Source organism: Ailuropoda melanoleuca, chromosome 10 (assembly GCF_002007445.2).
Source record: "Ailuropoda melanoleuca isolate Jingjing chromosome 10, ASM200744v2, whole genome shotgun sequence".
Taxonomy (NCBI): domain Eukaryota; kingdom Metazoa; phylum Chordata; class Mammalia; order Carnivora; family Ursidae; genus Ailuropoda; species Ailuropoda melanoleuca.
In genome coordinates this window covers 5,381,167-5,400,542 of record NC_048227.1, presented here as the reverse complement: position 1 = coordinate 5,400,542, position 19,376 = coordinate 5,381,167, and the positions used below count along the sequence as shown (strand labels likewise).

Below are 19,376 nucleotides of genomic sequence, written 5' to 3'. Positions count from 1 at the left end.
CTCCCCCAAACCCCTTCCCCCAAGAGCGGCCTCCTGTTTCAGGCTCCCTTTAACATAATTGCTTAGTATTTTATAAGGGAAAGAGGAGGGGTAATCTAGGTTCTCAGACCCTGAGGGTATTGTGGAGAGAGGGCACACACCTCTGGGCAGAGCCGGACGGACACCAGCCTGAGTTCCCTATTCAAGCAGCCACGAGTCTGTGTGGTTCAGGTGCTAAAAGGGGACCCTCCTCCCCAGCCCTCCTTCTAGGCTGTCCTGGGCAGACCTCTGGGCAGCATGGGCAGTGCCAACTTTCCTCTCTGGGGCCCTGATATCTGCCAACTCAGCATGCATGCCCGCTCTTTGGGCATTTTCTTGATGTTAAATCCTACCTAAGGCTGTGAATATTATGGAGAGGCTCCGGAGGGTTGGAACTTTGATGATCACACCTACAACAGAGCATCGGGGCTGCTGGCATTGGAAACACGAGATAACCCTTGTCCTTGTGGCAGTGGTACTTTTCTTTCTTGGTTGCACATTTTTTAACAAGTGGCTTGGGCTTCTTCTGAGCCTGAAGACACAGCACCAGATCTGTCACTTTGGGCTGTGGGCCTGGTGAACCTGGCAATTGGCTGTGATTGAGGGTAGGGTGGGAAATGACCGTCTGGTGCCCCACGGGGGTGGTATCAGTTCAATGGCGAGCACTTAGGGTGTTCATGAGAGTGGAGACCATGACTCAGTATATAATAATAATAATAATAATAACAACAATAACAGAAAACCGATCATGCACTTGCTATGTCCCCCACACTGTTGTTGATGCTTTATATGCATTGATAATTAATCCTTATAGTAGTCCTGCTGCTCAGCTTTTGTCCAGGTCAAGGTCATCTGCAAGTGTTAGGAGTTAATTTGTGTCCTTCCAAGAGATGTTGAAGCCCTAACCTCCAGTACCTGTGATTGTGACCGTATTTGGAAATAGCCTCGTAGATGATCAAGTTAAGATGAGGTCATCAGGGTACTGGTATACTTATAATAACGGGCAATTTAGACACAGAGACACAAAAAGAGGGAAGACAATGTGAAGAGGCAGGAAGAAGACAGCCATCGATGAGCCAAGAAGATCCTGAAGAAGGGGCCAACCCTGCCAGCTCCTTGAACTTGGGCGAGACAAATGATTTCTGTTAGGCTGGTAGGTGGTGGTCCTCTGTTATGGCAGCCCTAGGAAACAAATAAAATAGCACTTGTTTTATTAAGGAGTGTCTCCCACAGGAAATTGACCCGAGCCGAGACATCTGGGTTAAGAGGAAAGTAGAATGCCCAGCTTCCTGCTTTTGTCCTTGATTCATCCATCCATCCATCCATCCATCCATCCATCCATCCATCCATCCATCCACTCATTCATTCATTTGCTCACTTCACAAGGCATTTATTGAATACCAACTGTGGACTAGGCTTGTAATTAAGGGAGATTGAGGTGCTTTTTTTTAACTTGAATTAACTATTTCTTTTTTAATCTCCTCTACATGGTTATGTCATCAGTTTGATACATAGTATGGTAGATTTATTTATGTTCTTAATCATTTGGGGGTATTTTCCCCCCAACTCTGTTGAGTTAATTTTTGATGCCAAAGTGAAAACTGTATAAAAAAAGTATAGCCAGAGAAGTATCCCATCCACCTCACCTTCTGGGGGTAGCCAATCTCGTTAATTTCGAGGTTACTGTGCAATGTTTCTGTTTGCAAAAATTAGCCAATATGTATGTATATGTATTCCCCCCCCCTTTCTTTCTTATACAGAAAACGACCCCACAGTAAGTACTTTTTCATACCTTGCTTTTTCCACTTAACAATGTATCCTGGAAACCACTCCGTATCAGGATATAGAGATCTTTGTATTTTTAAGCAAGTGCATAGCATCCATTATGCGAATGTATCACAGGCTTTTCGGCCACTCTCTGATGCATGAGTGTTTATTACAGATAACGCTGAAGTAACTTGCCAGTGTATCTATGTAGTATCATTGGAAGCATATCTTCAGGGTTGATTCGGGAAAGTAGGATTGCTGGGTTGGGGGAAAACGCACGATATTTTGTTAGCTATGATCAACTTTCCCTCCATGGGAGGGTTGTACTATTTTGTACTCCCACCAGCAATGTATGAAAATGCCTGATTGGGAAGGAGGGGGAGATCCTAATGGGCAAATCTATATAGAGCCTCATTCTGTGATGGCATCCCTCGGCCAACAGGAAAATCCACCAAATCCATGGAAAGCAGATAGGTGAACATGAATTTGTCTGCAAGATGTTTCCTGCTTGTCATTAGGCAGGGTGAGGGGCTCCAGAAAGGGTGGGAGTCAGACAGCCCTTGGTTCTTGCACAAGAGATCCTGTTCCTTAGGGAGACATCCTGGGAAAACATTCTTCCCCAAACACCCCTGTCTGCTGTCCCCTTGAGTGGTCAGGAAGGGGAGGGAGAGACCACAGTTCTCCCTTATGAAGACAGCCGTAAGGACCCTCTGACGACTGTCTGCTAACCTCCAGAATGAGTGGGGCAGTGGCAGGAGGCATAAAAATAGTTGACATCACCATGAATTGGACTTTGGGCTCTTTGGAAAGACATGGCCACATTCCAGAGCAGAGTCCAGGATCCTACAGGATCCCCACTAGGCCAGGGATGACTCTTATAACTGGGGGGGGGTGTCAAGAGAAGGTTTGGGGTTCCAGGGGAGTAGCTGGGGTAGCCAGGACAAAAGGGACACTCAGGAAGCTTTGAGAAGAGGCCATTTGCCATGTCATAGTCTAGAATATCGACAAGCTGTGGAGTGATGCCAGGGCACACTGACCATTTCAGTTATCTCTTGCTCTGTGTGTTCATTATGTACTGCTGCCTAACAAATGACCCCCAACTTACCAGCTTAAAATAATAAACCTTTCTTATCTCATACAGTCTCTAAGAGTTGGGACTCTGGGAGTGGCTTAGATGGGTGGTTTTGGCTCAGGGTCTCTTGTGAGGTTTTGCGGTCAAGATGTCAGTGGGCCCTGCCCCTTTCGAAGGCTTGACTGGGACTGGAAGATCCACTTCCAAGATGGCGCACTCACATGGCTGTTGGCAGGAGGCCAACATGTGGGGACTACTCCATAAACCTGCTTGAGTGTCTTCACAACATGGCAGCAGGCTTTCCCAGAAAGTCAGTTATCTGAGAGAGAGGGGGAGAAGGGGGGGGAGGAGGCAGCAATGCCTTTTATGACCTAGTCTTGGAGGTCACACACAATTACTTCCACCTTATGCTGTTCACTAGAAGTGAGTCACTAAGTCTAGCCCACACACAAGTGCAGGAGAATTAGGCTCCTTTTTTTTTTTTTTGTAGGGAGTGTCAAAAAATATGGACATATTTTAATCCACCACATTGTGTAACATACCACTCTGCAACCTGATGGCTTAAAACGATCACCATTTATTTATTCTGTTATCTGGGCTGGGCTCAGCTGGATGGTTCTTCTGCTGGTCTCATCTGGGGTTGCTCGTGTCACTGCAGTCACCTGGGGGCTTGGTTGGGGTTGAGAATTTCCAGATGGCTTCACCCATATGTCTGCCTGGTCCTTCAGCTGGGGTAGCTGAGGGTTGGCCAGGCATATCTCTCTCCCCAACATGGTCTCACCAGCAGGGTGGGTTGGGGTTTTGAAAGGAATCTCCCAAGAGCACAAGCCCTAATCTGCATGTGCCTTTTCAAGACTCTGCTTGTGTCAAGTTTGCTAATATCCCATTGGCCATAGCAGGTCACACAGCCAATCCCAGAGTGGGAGAAGACCATACAAAAGTATCAACGCTGGGGGTGTGGTCCATGGGGAACCCCCACATGATGGTCCTCACACTGGCCATGAGACAATCTATGGTGGAAGGAAAGAAAGAGAAGCAATGACTTTTTGGTTAGATCTTCAATTCTGTCTCCTCTCCCCTCCTGTGTCCATAGACCTCTGAGAGGTCCTGATAACTTCTAATAAGCAGCTCTGGGTCGGGGCTCCATGGGGAAACTTCTGTAGAGCAATTCCAGAGTTCTTTAAAAATATGACTACAAAGAACCTCTCTCAACAGAACTGACAGAGCTTGAATTCTGGGGAACAGAAATATACTCAAAGTACACCCTTAGGGGAAGCAGGTTTCCCATGAGTCTACCGGGAGGACAGGGCTGGGGGTGGGATTTGGAGGTGATCAGAATTACTCTAAAATAGAAGGCTGAGTTGGACGTCACCTATATGGTGTGTATGAGTAGGGTGCTGAGGCTGGGACTAGGAGGTTGTCTCTTATGTCCAAACAATTCTCTTCCCAATCATGCTTGAGATTCCACCAGATTATAAACTCATCTTTAAAATGACTGGGAGAGCCATGAGGTCTGGAGGTTGTCCACACTGTAGCATGCATTCATCCAATCCTATTGCTTCTGTCTTTTCACTTCGCTCCATCCAAGCGAAGCCAGTGTTCAGGTGGAATGAGAGCTCTGACGCCAGACTGGTATCTGACGTCAGATCTCTCTGACAGTCAGATCTCTCTGACTGGTATCTGGGGTCAGATCTACCCCCCACAAATGCCAACTGCCTTTCCAGTCTGTCTCCACCTAACCTTCACTGCCTTAATATGTCTCCATCATTGTGATATGTTTCTGATTCCAGAAGATATTCTGGGAAGCAAAATACATATTTGTGTTTTTATTTAATCAATTGTCCATCATCCATACATCCATTCATCCATCCATCCACTCAACAGGCATATACCCTGGGAGGTATACCCTGGAAGGCCACTTTGTGGGTACAGGGACCTCAGTGTGACCCAGACATGGCCCCCACAGTTGATGAACTCATAGTCCAGAGCACAGGTGCCCACAGGCGTCTCCATCATCAGTGGATGTTATGTTTTGCCTGAGGAGTTGGTCAAAGAGAACAGGAGACACATGAATGCAGGCTGAAGCAAGATGGTGGCTGGGAGCCCAGAATAACCAGGTGGATCTTTGCATCCTTGAGAGGCAGCATGAGACACTGACCAGACATGCTACTCTGGAGCCAGACCACCTGAGTTCATTTTCTTACTCCTTTACCAACTCATAGCATTCCCTTGAGCAATGTATTCACTGTCCTCATCTATAAAGTGGGGATTCATTCATTCATTCAAAATGTATTTACTGAGCACCTACTATGTGTGAGGCCCTCTTCTAGGCTCTTGGGACACATCTGTGAACAAGAGAGGTAACAAGGTCCTTGTAGACCTTACATTATTTTGGCAAAAAGACTGTATGCAATAATATTATAAATGGGTAAACGTAGGATAGGTAGGTAAATAAATACACATAAAAATCAATAAGTGAATTAAGAGGTGATGAGAGAAGAAAAAATTGAGCAGTGCAGAATGGGGAAGGGGAAACAATTTGAAATTTAAAGAGGATGGTCAGTGTTCTATATCTGGGCTTGGGTGGTATTTACCCTGGATGTATTTGTCAAAACTCATTGAACTATACACTAAAACTCTGTGCCTCTCACCGCATGCAGATTACACCTCACTAAAAAGAGCATTTAAAAAATGGTGGTCGGAGTCGATGTCATTGAGACAGGGAGGTTTCTGAAGAGCAAGGCAGGAGGTGGGGGAAGAAGTGAAGCAGGTGTCTGGGGGAAAGGCGCAGTGGGTAGAGGGAGCAGCTAGAATAGAGGCTTTGAACAGGAATCTCCCACAAGCGTCTAGAAAGTCACCTGGAGCTACAAGGACTGATTATACCCACTTTGGTTGATGGACGGGTCAGCTTGGACCAGGAAGGACAAAAAGATGGGGCAGGGAACTCATGGGGCATCATGGAGGACAGGTGCATTCACCCAGCCCATTAAGCCTCGCTGAGGTCTATCAGTCAGTTTTTACTAAAATAATGCTGCATAACAAGCTGTCTAAAAAAAAATCCCAGTGACTTACAGCAAACAATATGTATTTCCCTGTGCATGGGTCTGCAGGTCAGCTGGGTTATGTCTGGGCTCAGCTGGGCTCAGCCAGGCCTGGTTCCACACTGTGGGTTGGGTTCCCCCTGTCGCAAGCCTCTGCTCATACGGCATCTGTTGAGAAATATCGCACAGCCAAGGCCAATGTGGGTGGGCAGGAATGTGTATGACAACATGTATGACAGTTCTACACATCACAGAGCAGAGAGCATGGATGCATCATCCTGTCACAGGGAGTGAAGAATTGGGAACAGTGATCCAATCTACTCCAGGATCTCTGATCGAAACAGGGACCTGTGACCTCCAAAGGCAGATAAAGCCAGCGGGCCTTGTGATCTAGCCACTTTTGCTCTCAGAAGCCCCTTGAATGAGAGCCCAGGAGAAATGTCAGACCTTTCAATATTGTTATAGTTATTAATGAGAGTGCCCGCGTGGGTAGGGGTGAAGCTCTGCCACTTTAGAGATGTGGGCCCTACCTTACCCTGCCTTCTGGGGCATGATCTGGGATCCTCCAAGAGCCTTCCCCACATTTTCTGGGTTTGGAATGTTTTCTGGACATGACGGGAAGAAACTTCCAGTATGTAATACTCTAATCTGACACAATGGGTTGGATTTGAGGTTTTCGCCTGTATCCTTAGCCTAAGAAGCTCTTATTTCTAAGCTTTATTGAATTTTGTTGCGTTTTTTTCTTTTTTTAAATAATGACCCATATACAACTTCAGAACAAACTATAATAAAAGTGACAAATATTGGTACACTGTACACAGACTGTCATTTTGGATTTACTGTCCCTCCAACTTTTTCTGGAGAGTCTCACTGAGTTTACACTTTGGGCCTTAATCCATCACTCTATCTTTTAATTCAACATCTAATCTCACCGCTTCTTTTCTTCCTTTAATACGGTTTCTCTTGAGGTGTATTTGCAGGACCGATTTTTGTCATTTGTAATGTGGTTAACGCGTTGGTTATAAATCAGAGCCATTATTGGGATGCTTGAGAAGTTGCGTTAAACACAATAAATTTAGTGCCTTTGATTCATCCCGGGAAATTTGACAGTAGGAAGAATAACTGAGGCCCTTTTGAACTCTGGGGATGGGAGAATCATCCCTTCAAGGTGAAAGTCGAATGCTTTCTCCAACCTCAAAATTTCCACTCCTTGAGACCAGGATTCAGGAGCTGATATCAAGCAGTGAGTTGGTAGAATCCCCCAGGAGCCAGATAAATCTTGGAGTGAATCCCAACTCAGTCACTCACATGCTGCGTGACCTTTGGCTAGTCACACAACCTCTCTGGGCCTCTTTCCCACTTTTAAGATGGAAATGGATTGCTGCCCTTGTCCAGGGTTGTGAGAATTAATGAACAGACCTGTGGGGGTGTACCTAGCACAGAATAGGTGCTTAATACATGTGTGTTTACTGAGATGGTCTCTCAGCAATCAAGGCCTCTGGCCCTAGGACTTGATTCCTTCTGGAGGACATAAAGTAGCCCTGTACCTCAGTTGAGTGGGAGCCTCCAAGGCCCACACCTGCAGCCTTCACTCCTCCCACAGGATGGAGGAGGGTCCATGTTCAGCTTTTTGCCCCAACTCAGAGCCTGATGCTGAGGATTGCAGGGCTCCCGGGCCCCTGTCCCTGCCTCTAGTGCCTTCCCAAAGGTGACTCAGGACTTCCTGGGGTCCCCAGGGACATTCCTGGCATCCCCAGTTGCATCCAGAAGGAAATCCTGCCCTCCCCCACTGGGCTGTTAATAAGAGCGAGGTTCTATGAGACTTGCCCTCCTGTCTCCACTTCGGACACCCTACCCAGTCTCCCCATCTTACACGGAAGACAGGCTCCCACTCTGGGTGCAAGAGTGCCTGTGTGCAAGGCAGGCAGGTGCCACCAGCCTGGTCCTGATATCCAGCTCCCAACAGCTTTGCATGGGACCCAACAGGATGAGGGCAGGACTGCTCAGCCACCCCCATACTCACGGCACCCCGTAGTAGGGACATTTCAGGGCCAAAGCACCAAATAGCCACAGTAAAACCTGGACAGAGTTTGTCCACCCCACATGTGTATATCTCTCTATCCTTCTCTCCCCCCATTCATTCACCTGTCATCCTTAAAGCTCTGTGCCAGCTTATGGATCAAACCTGGGATGCTGCTACTTTGGCTACTGGCCTCCTTGCTATGTGAGCACATGGAAGCATGCTGGACCTCAGGGCCTTCGCAGTGACCGTTCCTTCTCTTGGATGCTGCTTTTCCCAGACTCCAACACAGCAAGAAGTGTCCAGTCTAGGGAAAGGCCAGTCTGGATACAGACATTCTCAGCCCAGTGGGGACAGGGTTGGTGTCAGGGAAAGAGGAGGAGCTGGGAGCCCAGAGAGGGAGAGGGTCTCCCTGGGGAGCAGGGGCAGGTTTGAACAGGTAGAGATGGCATCTGGGTGGAGAAGAGTCCTTCCCTCCTCTCCCTGCTCCACTCATGTTCTCCTGGACCCTTATCCATCTCCAAGTCCTTCAGTGGGTATGCCCACAGCTTCTCATCACCTTTCCGAAGCCCCTGGTCCTCGGGGTCCTGCTCAGGTCCCATCTTCTCTGAGAAGGGGTCACTGGCCCAGTCCAGCACCTTCCCTCCATCCTCTCTAACTGTGAAGTCCTCAGGTGGCCTTGTGAATGGCCATTGGAGTAATGGCCTCTCTCACAAACCTGCCCTTATAAACTGCAATCCCAAAGTCCCTCCTGAAGCCCCATCCCAGATGGGGAGAATGCTGGGGGCGGGGAGGGGGGGGCTCACGTGTGGTTTCTGCTGCTGGAAATGAGGCCACTCAGCCTGGGAGCTCCTTCTAGAATCCACGCAGCAGCTTAAATCAGGGGGATAAATGGTCCCCAGGATTGGTACCAGCAAAGGCGCTTGGGGAACATAAAATTCACAAGGAATTAGTCACTCTAAATTGCTTTTTTTAGTTTGAACTTAGAATAGTGCCTAAATTATTCAGCCAGGGAGGGGGAGGGAGGGGGCAGGAACGGGTTGCCAGGCCCTGCATCAGCCTGAAGGAGTCACGGGCGGGAAAGTGGTGACATCTGTCTGGGGGTGGCCGTTGGTAGCTTGTGGGCCGCCTGGATTCCTTCCGAATTTGGTAAAAGCCCCCAGGATGTGAGCGGTGAAGGCACGACTTCGCATCAGGATTGCGCCCTTTCTTTTTACTCCACGGTGTGGATGCAGGGAGGTGCGGGGACTGCTGCAGCTGAGACAGCTCTCCCCACCCCACCCCCTGCTCCAGCGGCCCATCTGCCCGCTCTGCTTTGCAACACGACCCTCCCTGGCTCTCGTCTCTCCTCCCCGCCTCTTGCAAACTCACCTACGCTGCTCCTTGGGACACTCCCGAAGTTCCGTGGGCTCAGTCCGGTCCCCTGGGGGAACTTTCTTTCCCTGGCTTCCTGGACCACACATCCCGGCTTGCTTCCCGCCTCACAGACAGGTTTCTCTGTCACTCCCCGCCAGCCCTCCCCGAAGTCCTAGCTGGGCCCCAGGGCTTGGATTTCGGACTTCGTCTCTGACTACACCCCCTCTCCTGATGGGCTTCAAACCCATCATCCGTCAACGATCTCTGAGTGTATCCCTCTTACACCGCAGACTCACACGTACAATTGCCTCTTTGGCTTTTTCACTTGGATGTCTGAAACTTACCAGCCCCCACACTGAATTCCCAGTATCTCCCTGCATCACCCCAAGCCCTGCCCAAGGACTTCTCCAGCCTCTCTGCTCCTCAGGCCCAATCCCTGGCCACCTGCCTCACCTCCTTTCTTTTCACACCCCCTGCCTAATCCATCCTTAGGTCCTCCACCAAACAGATCCAGAATCCACCCCCTCTGCTCCCACCCTGGTCCCACCACCCTCCTCAGTACCCTGGGTGGGCTGCATGGGCATTTCCCGAGCCCACTGCTGACCCAAAGTCTAATCTCCAGCCGGCGGCCCGAGGGACAGCGCAAGGTGTGCCCTTGAATAGAATACAAACCCTCTGAAGGCGCCTGTCACAGAGCAAAATCCCTACAAGGGCCGGCAGGATCTGCTTCCAACCTCTGTCCTTTTCCCCTAAACCCCTTCCGTGACTGGTCTCCTTGCTGCTGGAACACAAGAGGCATGCTGGACCCCAGAGCCTTTGCACTGACTGTCCTCACTGGTGGACCCGTCTCCCGGACAACCTTGGTTCATTTCTCATCTCCTTCAAATCTCTGCTCATCTGTCTCCTTCTCAAGGAGGCCCACTCTGGCTGGCCCACTTAAAACTCAACCCCGCTCCCAGGGCGCCTGGATGGCTCAGTTGGTTAAGCTCCACCTCTTGATTCCGGCTCAGGTCATGATCTCAGGGTGGTGAGATCGAGCCCCTCCATGCTGATCGTGGAGCCTGCTTGGGATTCTTTCTCTGCCTCTGCCCCTCCCCCCAACACAAAAAACACAAAAAACACAAAACCTCAACCTCACTCCTATATGCCGTACCCCTGCTACCTTCACCGAGTTTTAATAGCATTTACTCTCCTCTGACACACCATGCAACTTACCTAATGATTGTTTACTATTTATTAGTTATCCTCCCCTACAATGTAAGCTCCAAGAAGCCAGGGGATTTTGCTTCTCTGTTCACTGCTGTATCCCCCATGCCTAGGACAGTGCCTGGCAGGCAGTAGGTGCTCAATTAAGCATGTATTGGATGACAGAATAATGCCATGAAGCCTCGGCTAGACTTCAGGAGAACCCACGGGGAGGTTGTGTTTGAACCAGAGGCTGTAGAATTTAGTTGGCTGCTTCTGCAGTTCCCTTGATAAGGGCCAAATCAGAGGACTCTGCTCGCCCACGCCTGGGCGGGTTTCACTGAGTTAATGGGGCCGTGGGCGACCGCTGCCTACCCATCACAGCTGCCTGCCACTGCCGAGGCCTGGTCCCCGACCCCACGGCTGCCTCATTTGTCTAGGGAGGAAGCGCACTGGCGCACGCCAATGCAGGGTCGGCCAGGGCAGCAGGCTCGCAAGAAGGAGCTAGCTCCTCGGAAGACAGCATCCAACTTGAAGCATTTAAAAATTTTTTCTTCTCATATTCTTTCCTGTATAAAAAAACAAAGCCCAAGTTCCAGAAAAATGCAAAAATCTGGTGGAGAAAAATGAAAGCTTGGAAAAGGGGGAGACGCGGCAGAAAGCTTAGGGTGGCATATCCGCAGATGCTGTGGGGCGTGGGGGTTGCTGAGTTACACAGACGCACCCCAGGTGCCTGTCAGGCGCCGAGCCTCATGGTCCACCTTCCACATCTGACTGTCCTTAATTCCCAAATGACCCAGTGGGGCTCTGGGGGTGACACCTGTAGTTTCCACCTACCCAACTCCCAGTCCCCCTTTCCTGGTTATAATACCCCTGTTTTCCTAGGAGAACTATCCCTCTCCCAATCTCTGGCCGTAAGGTTTGTTGGGAGGGAGTCCCTATCACCAGCAGCCTGGACGAGTATGTGACATAGGCACTGCCAGCGTGTGCCAGGTTGGGGCGGGTGGGGGGGGGGAAGCATATGACCTAAGCACAGCCCATTTAGCATATTCCAGAGGGGCTGGGACATGAGACCCTCTCAGCCAATGAGTGCCCTCCGCACCCCTGGCTGGAGTGTGATTGGCTGGGATTCAGGCGAGAACATGAATCTGTTGGTCCAAACAGCAAAGCCCAGACCTTGCTTCCTACAGGTCCCTGTGACTCTGCCTAAGAGCTTTCCCTGGCTGTAGGAGCTCTCTTGCCATGTGCCGGGAGTGAACCGGATGGATGGATAAGCACTGGTGGGTAAATACTCCAGCTTGTTCACCCCTCAGGCAGAACAACCCTGAGGCATGTTCTGAACAGTCTCCTAGACGTCCCCAGTGGGATTAAGCTCCAGGTGCCCATCGGGGGTAATTTGCTTCGCAATGCACACTATGTTGACTGCTTTCCTTCCCTGTCTCACTTCCTAGCGCCCAAATCTCTGAAATAAATGATTTCACTCAAATATTTGTCTCAGAATCTGCACTGGGTGGCGGGGAGTGCAACTTCAAACACAGGCACAGAAGGAGCCCCTCCACATGAAATCAATTCAGAGGCTAGCCTAGCCAAGAGAATGAGCCTTGAGCCATGCTTGTGCCCCTTGATCCAACAGTACCTGAAGTCCTCACTCTGAATGTTTTAAGAACACGAGTCCTTAATTTTCTCCTTCTCCTTAAGAATTTTTGAACTTGGGTTTCTTTCACTTGCAATGGAAAGAGGGCTACTAATATTTCCATATTATTGATGAAAAAACTGAAATTAGGTGAACATCCAAGCAGATCCTGCTTCCCAAGCTACGGCAGCCGTCCCTCCCTGTGCTGCAGCCACAGGCCTCGTGATGGTGAGGGGTAATCCCTCAGGAAGTCGCAAGAGGGAGGAAGAGGTGAGTGTTACAGATGGGGTAAGGCAGACAAGCGAGAAACATTTTAGCTTCCGTAAACATCTGCTGAGCTTCTGCTACATGCCTAGCTTGGAACCCTCAAATTCAGGGTAGTACTGGGGGACAAACAGATGCAGTGGAGTTCCAGAAACTGTGGTGTCAGCTGCTGTCTGCCAGATCTTGTAGCCCCGGGAGTGGGGCGGGGGAGCCCAGTGCTGGGTGCAGCTCATTAAACTTGTGATTGGTCTGCAGGAGGGGTCGTCCCCACTTCCGAGTGTAGCGCACAGTGTCTCCTAATGACTCCCCCGCCCCATAGCTGAGGCTGCTAGTTCACTCTCCATTGTAGTTGGAGCTCTATGCCATGCTAGGGACCAACACTTGCCATGCCCCGCAGGGCTCCCGGGTGGTGGGTTTGGGGAGTTGCTGCAGATGGATGTGCTTGTTGAGCACACCCCATGAGCTGGGAGGTCCTCAGATGGGCCCCCGAAAAGCCCCCTCTGGTTGGTACCCTCTGAGGTCAGGAGCCTGTGGCCCCAAGTGTGTGTAGAAGGCTGCCTCAGTGGGCACCGTCGTCCACCATGGGCTCATTCATTCAGAGCTCTGTGCCAGGCCCTTTGTGTGTGTGTGAGTGGGGGGGGGGAAGCTGAGCTGAAAACAGCCCTGTTCTAGAGAGTTCCTGGGGTTTGGGTGGGGAGGGCTGAGACATATGCATAGAGGGTGGTGGGACTGTGTGATAGCTTTTCTCACATCGCTGGGAAGGAGGCAGGTCTTGGCCACAGGCCAGGGAGGGTACCTGTGCATGACTTGAGCAGAGCACAGGGGTTGGGCCACGGAGAAAAGGTGTTGGTGGTATGGACAGAGTGGGCAGCAGGGTGGAGGCATTCTGGAGAAGCAGAGTCTGATGTCTTGCCCCACTGGGCAAGGTGGTCCAAGGGAGCCTGGGCCAGCAAACTTGGCCAGCCCAGGCCAGGACTGGGGGGTGGTGGGAGGGTCTCTGTGAATCCTTGAGCAAGGTATGAAGGGCAGGAGGTATGTCTCAGTACCTGCCTTGCTTTGACCTGCTCAGCGTGGCGATACACTGCGGGGACAGAAGCCTGGAGTGGCTGTTGGTCCTTTTGCACTTTAAGGACAGAGTTTGCCTGAGAATAAAGCCAGCCCAGAAGGCCTAGGGTCAAGAACTGATGATAAACTACTGAAGACCCATTTTGGCACCTGGATCCAACTATACCTGAAGTCAATTACCCTACTCCTAAATCTTCAGCTGTATGACCCAAGAGATTACTTGCTCTCCCCCCACTTCATAATCTAATTGAACTGAACAATTTCTGTTATTTGTTACCAGAAAAGTTCTAATAGACTTACCCCTTCTACACTTAAGCTTATTCACCTGTAAAGTGGACACGCGATCTCTCAGAGAGGATTCCAGTAACCTAGTACGTAGAAGAGTTGTGAATTGTGAAGTGCTGAGTAGCCATTGTGGCTGGGGAACCACGCACTTCCTTATTATGGAAGGAACTCTTGGGTCTGGACAGAGGGAGCCGGGATTGAGCCAGCTGTAGGAGGGGGACTACAGAATGGACAAAGGGGTGGTCTGGGGTCCTAAGCCAATGCCAGGTCAGTGAGGACCTGTGATGTATAACAGATACTTCTGGGCTCCCTGCCTCCAACGCCCACCTGCACACAGTAGGTACAAAAGCAAATGGGAAGAGCTCTTTCTGCAGACAAATGAGGTGCCTTTGTTGCGGAAAACATTTTCATGGCATACTCGTTCCCTCCCTTGTGCCTTGGGCTTTACAAATATCCCTGCTCATTCTGCCCATGAGTCTGTGGCCACATTTCTTGGCTAAATGACGAACAGGAATTCTGGGATGTTCAGAGAACCCCGAGCTGGGTCCTATGTGGGAGTCAGGGATGCCCCAGGGCTGCGAGGATGCAAAGCAGACCCAGGGGCCTTCCGTGCAAAAGGCCTGATCAGCCCCTTAAGTTGGCAAGTAATTAACTTGCTTAATTAAGGCGTGCAGGTGCAGCGCTCCTGCCCCGGGTGTGCTGGGGAGCCGCGTGACACCCGCCACAGAAGGGGTCTCCTGCACCGTTGTTATCGCCTGTCAGGGGTTGGCGGGAGAAAACTAATTAGGCAGTGAGTTTGGGAAGCATAGCCCCTCGGAGCAGAGGCCTTGGCATGCTGGGGCCCTGGGTGCAGGCAGAGGGCACGGGGAGCACGGCTCCTGGGATGGCCCACCCCTGGCGGGTTTGGGACGGAGGGGAAAAAGCAGCCAGCGCCCCCCTCCCCCCCAGACCGCAGGCAGGCAGAGTGGAGCTGACAGGTTGATTTTTCACTCACCCCATTAAATTCTGTTTCCAGAAAGGATGGGACAGCCCCTCCTCCTCCCAAACAACAGGCATGAGAGGGAGAAGTTTCCAGAGAATGCCAGTGCCCTCCTTCCCTGGACCAGGAGGGCCTGTTTCAATAGGCTGAATGGGGGCAAAGAGAGCCCACATAGTAGCCACCCCGACCCAACACCCTCAACTTGCAGATGGCACAGAGACAAACATCCCTCGTGGCTGGCAGGGGGCGGGGGTGGGGGAGAGCACAAGGTCTGTCAGCGGCGCTAAGTGCTACCAAGAGGGATGTGACAGGGAAGGAGACTGGTGTCAGGACTGGCCCGAGAAGTTCCTTCTGAGGAGGCTGTTCTGGGCTGAATAGTGTCCCCCACAAATTTACATGTGGAGGTCTTAACGCCCCAAACCCCGTATGGGGCGGGAGACAGGGCCTTTAAAGAGGTGATTAAAGTTGAACGAGGTCATAGGGGTGGGCCTTCGTCCAATGTGACTGGTGTCCTTCTAAGAAGAGATCAGGACACAGACACGCACAGAGGGGTGACCACGAGAGGACACGGGGGGACACGGCCATCTGCAAGTTACGGAGGGAGGGAGGTCTCAGAAGGAACCAATCCCATCGATACCTTGATGTCAGTCTTCTAGAACTGTGAGACCCGAAGTTCCAGTTTAAGCCAGTGGTACTCTGTTATGGCCGTCCCAGTAAGCTGACACAGTGGTCTCTGAGTGAAGCCTGGAAATGAGGCACCTACCAAGGGCCGCTGGCTAATGTTCCAAGAGGAGCCATTGGGACGAACGCATCCTGGACGTGTTCAGACACCAGCAACGTGTGGAGCCTTGTGAGGTGAGCTGCTGGCTCTGCCATGGGGAGGGGTGGGGTCATGTTCGCAGCGGGAAGGGGAGTGAGGGGCACGACCGTCCTGCTGCGTGCCTGGCTCCCTCTGGACTGTGGGGCAGGCCTGAAGCAGGAGACGAGGTCCAGAGAGATGGGACAAAATCCTGGGGCACCTCTGGCATGAGACACAGCTGACAGTCATGGCAGGGGTGGCCTTGCCCGTGTGAAGCCTGGAGAGCTTTTGGTCTAGGCACACGGAACCCACAACCTCACAGGATCCACCCACCTGCAGTTGTGGGGGCAAGGGTGGTCCTGCAAAGGAGAAAAGCCAGGCCTGGCCAAAGGGCATCCTGGTGGAGGAACCACACGGGCAAAGGGCCAAGGTGGGGTGCAGCTTGCAGCCCTCGGGGAGCTGAGCAGAGCAGAACGCAGGTGAAAGGGAGCTGAAGGCTGTGAGGCCTGGAGGTGGTGTTGATTTAACCAAACTGGATTGGCCCCAAGCTGCTTCTACCCAGCTAAGGGTCTCACTCGGACCGCACGGGCCTGAGGACCCAATCTCCAGGCCTGGCTGTGAATGGCAGGATACTGGGGACACCTGTATCTACACTTCTGCTGTGACCAGGCCTTGTAAGGGATATCCTCTCTTCTGATGAGCCACAGCTCAGGGTCAACAGAACCAACTCTGAGAATGAGAATGAACTCCTGGGCCCTCCCCACCACTCTGGCCTTCTGGGTCAAGGTCCTGCCAAGTGTTGGGAAGGACTGGGTTTGGGGATGGATCAGAGCACTCCTGATTGATTAAGGGTCCCCCCCGAGTCTCAGCTCCCAAGCAGACTCTGGCTTCTCCAGGAGAATTGACAAGTGTCTGGATGGGAAGCTGCAGTCCCAGCCTCAGCTGCACCTGGGCCACACCTTGCCTGGGGCCGTCCCCTCTATGTGTGCCCTCAGAGCTGGCCCTGAGCTGCTTTCCTGTCCTGCAGGTGTCCTGTGGGTCACACCAGGGAGAGTGAGTCACACCACCCGTCCTTCCCCGTGACCCTTGAATGTAGCATTTCCCTCCAACCCTTCTCATCACCACCTCCTTCCTCACGGACTGGCCACAGTGATTGTTCTAGAATATTCCTTCAACTCACAGACCTTTCCTGGCTCTCCATTACCTGCGGAGTAAAGTTCACACTCTTTACTGTAATCACAATAGACTGAGCTGTCCAGCCTGCTCTCTGCCCCCTTTCTGAATCAGGCCCTGTGCCCCAGCCCCATGGACCTCAACCTCTCCTTCCTCTTAGCTGCAGACACCACACACAGGCTGTCATTTTAGTATTTTCTGCCTGGAGCCCCCTCTCTCTTCATGCAAGCAAGACCCTTCAGGGCAGTGTGCTGAACTAGGCAGCTATAGGTAGGATCAGAATTTCTGGGTTAAAAATCTTCATTGTCATTGTTTCCTGGGATTTTAGTTTTCTCAGCTATAAAATAAGAACAGTGACAGCCTCTTTCTTTCTCTATTGGTAACAGGAAACTAACTGTGTTGGTTAGGAAGGCTTGGTTGCATCTGTAAGCCCAGCTCAGATGGCTTAAGCAATTAAGGAAATTCATTAGCTTGTGGGAAAAGTTTACATGTAGGTGGGTATCAGGGGAGGGTTGACCTAGTAGCTCAGTGAAGTCAAGCGAGACTGTTTCTGTTTCTCTACTTCCACGGTACTGGCTTCATCTTGGAGTTGCACCCCTTGCTGATTGCAGGATTGCCGCTCATGTCCTCATTCACATCTAATAAAACAGTGAGAGCTTCTCCCCCCATGGCAAAACAAAAATCCTGGGCTATTGGACCAATTGGAGCCTTCTGTCTGCCTTTAAACCAATCACTGTGGCAAGGGGAATGGGATGATGTGACTTGGTTTAGATCAACAAGGGTCCAACCCTAGACCTAATGGTAGGGCCAAACCTCCACGATCACCATGGCTATCAGCCAACGGGGAATTTACGGTGGAGGTTCGAGAAGCCACCACAAGACTCCAGCTCTTGGCTAAATTTGACAAAATAGGGATGTATTGGAAAGACATGGTGACTCCCCAAACCCAAGGACAAGAGGAAGAGCTGGGCCCCAGAAAGGATAGGACCATGTCTGGTCCAATGAGTTTGAGTGCTGTTGTTGGCCAGATAGACTTAAATGTTTTCAGCCTTTGTGCTGCCTGCTTTAGCTTCTGGCTGACCTGGCCTGCTGGAGACATGTGTCTGACTTCTGGCCGGGGCAGACAGGAGACCCTGATTAACAGGCCTGCCAGACCATGTCCAGTGGAAAGGGGGGGGCGGGAATCCCCAAGAAAAATCTGGCCACTGCCTCTAGAGGGTAGAGCTATGACTGCCAGGTGCAAATCCCAAACATCAGTGGTACAGATCAGGGTAGAGGGGAGTGAGCCAGTTGCTTCCTAGAGTGAGTATTGGAATGCTCAAGGGTCCTCCTCCATGAAGCCTTCTTGGACTTACAGTGGAGCTTTGGGGTTTGTGTCCCTGGGGAAAAGCACAGGGTCTGGCACAACACAGATGTCTTGGGCTCTGCCTGTTTCTCCTGAGTTTAGCCCTCCATCAGTTCTCTGGATTGGGTTCCCAAGACTCCGACCACATTGTTATCAGCTGGGGAAAGCAGGGCTTGCATGGCACTGGAGGAGGAGTTGGGGGGACTGGTTAAGAAATGGAGTTATGCAAAGGTTGCTGGAAGGATGCCTGGAATCCCCTGCTCTGAAGGGAACGGTGTACCCCAAGGCTACTGCACCAGAAGAAAGACATTCACTGCAGGTAGATGATGTTGGGTCCATTCTTGAGGGGGACTGGGAGTTTGCAGAGCCTGGCTTCCTTGTGCGCACTAGCTGGAGCTGTGAGAAGGCGGTGGCCTCAAAGGGATCCTGCGCACAGCGTCTCGCTCATCCTTCACCAGAATGCTGGCACAGGCTCATTCAGAGCTGGGGCTCCGACACTGTGGACCCTCGGTGAGGACTGAGGAAATAATGGGACCAGATTTTGATCGGAGAGGCACTGAATCTATGCATTAATTTGGAGGCAACTGACGTCTTCACAATATTGATCCTTCCCATGTAAACATAGAATATGTCTCTCCTTATTTGATCTTCTATGCTGCTCACTAATATTTTAGTTTTCTGAGATGTCTTATGTCCCTTCTTTTGAGAAAAAATTTAATTGAGACATAATTTACATACCAAAAAATTCACTATTTTGAAGTGTGCAGTTCAGTGGTTTTCCGTATGCTTGTAAAATTGTGCAAACATCACCACTATCTAATTCCAGAACATTTTCATCACGTGTTGAAGAAACCCCATAGCTGATAGCAGCCACTCTCCATTCTCCCAGTTCCTGGCAACCACTAATCTACTTCCTGTGTCTATGGATTTGCTTATTCTGGACATTTCATATAAATGGCATCATATGTTATGTGACCTTTGGTATCTGGCTTCTTTCACTCAGCATAATGTCTTCCAGGTTCCTCCACGTTGTGGTGTGCGTTATCAGTCCTTGTTATTGTTGAATAATATTCCCTTGTATGGATATACCACAATTTGTTAATCCATTCATCCATTGATAGACATTTAGCTTGTTTCCACTGTTTGGCTATTATAAATCATGCTGCTATAAACATTTGTGTACAAGTTTTTCTGTGGACATATGTTTCCATTCTTTTGGGTATATGCCAAGGAGGGGAATTGCTGGGTCACATGCTAACCCTGTGTTTAACTTTCTGAGGAACTGCCACTGCTTTCCAGAGTGGCTGCACCATTGTGTACTCCCATCAGCATTGTATGAGGAGGGTTCCAATTGCTCCACGTGGACCAACGCCT

The 19,376-nt window shown here is 50.7% G+C and overlaps 1 long non-coding RNA gene across 1 annotated transcript in view; it reads left to right on the top strand.

Annotated features, from left to right (window-relative positions):
• LOC117804123 overlaps positions 1–19,149 on the top strand; it is a 20,545-nt gene extending 1,396 nt beyond the window's left edge. Inside the window, exons 2-5 of the long non-coding RNA XR_004628344.1 lie at positions 11,650–11,739; positions 12,243–12,362; positions 15,334–15,540; positions 18,829–19,149. This is a non-coding gene — a long non-coding RNA (uncharacterized LOC117804123). The remainder of the gene's footprint in view (positions 1–11,649; positions 11,740–12,242; positions 12,363–15,333; positions 15,541–18,828) is intronic.
• Positions 19,150–19,376: the final 227 nt, after the last annotated feature.